The sequence below is a fragment of the Myotis brandtii genome, unplaced genomic scaffold, assembly GCF_000412655.1.
Source record: "Myotis brandtii unplaced genomic scaffold, ASM41265v1 scaffold419, whole genome shotgun sequence".
Lineage (NCBI taxonomy): Eukaryota > Metazoa > Chordata > Mammalia > Chiroptera > Vespertilionidae > Myotis > Myotis brandtii.
In genome coordinates, this window is record NW_005366075.1 from 1,041,177 (window position 1) to 1,043,049 (window position 1,873).

Here is a 1,873-nt window from a genome sequence, read left to right on the forward strand (position 1 = left end):
GCGGCTCCTGAAGCTGCTGCTCGGGCTGCTCGGGCTCTGGCTGCTGGGTTCGCTGTGGCTGCTCGATCCCGGACTCTGCTTTCTTGTGCTCCTCGCCGACCCACTGGACCATTCTGCCCCCGTGCAGCGCGCCTCTCTCGCTCCCGGGACCTGGGGACTCCGCTCTGTGTGTGTGCAGCGGGCAGCGGCCGCAGCAGCTCCTTGATTCAATAGATGAGATGGAAGAAGAAAAAAAAGAACTCTCTCCATTTGGAGAAAGAGGAGGAGGGGAGGGGGTGGAGGGGGAGAGAGCGAGCGAAAGAGAAAAAGGCTGGAGCTCCCGCCCCTGGGGCTGTCAGATGGCTTGGGTTTCTGCGACGCGATTGGCTCACGGAGGGCAGAAATTACTCAGCAAACATGACTATTATTAGCTGCTTAGCAACAGCTCACCAAAGTAGAGAGACCACCCAGGTAGGCAACCCCAGTGTGTGCATCCCGGCTTCGGGGGGAGCCTCCGAGAGCGCCAACGTTCTCGCATGCAATACTTCCATTAAGGAATGCCCCCCCCCCCACTCTTTCTTTTTTATTCCTTTTCTTTTCAACAGTATCTTCTTTTTGTAGAGGCCTTTTGAGCGCGCGCACACACACTCACACACACAAACACCCACGAACATTTGCCTCGCGATAGACACGGGGGGAAATGTAATATTTTTTTAAGCGCTTAAACAATTTCTGAAATTCCTCAAAGAAAACCCTTTCAGAGGCACCTTGGCCTCAAGCTGCAGCAAATACTGGGAGGTCCGGCTTGAATTCCCAGGCCTGCACCAATAATGACAGGGTGGTGGATAGTACACCAGTATGTGCCAGATTTTTTTTTTTCCTCCTCTCTTTTCTTTTATAACTAAAGAGAAGACTTAGACTCTCGCGGGGAACAACGCCTAACATTAAGATAAACAAAATGGAAAGTTAAAGAGGAAAGTAAGGACTTTGGAAAAAGAAACCCTCTCTTAAAATCCAGTCCCTCGCCCCCTCCCCTCCTAAAAAAAAAAAAAAAACCCCACGGCAGCACAGTCCGGGTTTGAAGGAGGCCGGGTATCAGACACCGAAGCATTCTCATGGAGGCAGAGGCGTTTTTATTTGAATCTTTAATGTGATAAATATTAAAAAATAAAGAAAACAGAATCCTTTTAACAACCCAGAGAAACGGAATTGTTTCCTCGAGGAAGAAGTTTTCCTATTTTGGATTTAGACACCCTCCCTTTTATTTTTATTTTTTTATTATTAACTTCATGTCCTTATTTATTTAAAGTATGTTTTAAACTTTTTTTCAAAAACTGGTACGCATCCTGTTATATTTAATAATAGCGTGACGTAGGGGACAATAAAGGCTTTGATGTTGGATTCATTTGAAACAAATTGTGGGCTGATTGCGAAGGCTCGTCGGATACCGCGGCCAGTGTCACCGAGGCTCCGGGGGCTTTGCTTCCCACTGGGGAAGAAAACACGCGACCCTTTGAGGTGGCCCCTGGGGCCCGAGTCAAACTGAACTGTCTACATAGCTCCCCTTTTAATTTAAAAATAATTTTTGGACAGTGGAATTTGTTTTTCTTACGTTTGCAAGTTAAGTTCCTCCCTGAGACAGGGTCCAGACCCCCAAACCTTCGGTTCTGCCTCATTTTAATATTTGTTTTTTTTCCTTTTTAGAAACGGTGTTGAACTGCAGAGGGACCCGCGGCAACAAGAAGCCGACTGAAGCCGTGAAATGGGGCCGTGTGGCTTTAAGATGCACACGGTGTGTGTTCATTGAAAAAAAAAAAAAGAAGAAAGAAAGGAAAGAAAGAAACCCAGATGGAGAGAAAGGGGGAGGAGCGGGGGAGAGGGCGGAGCTCGCTCG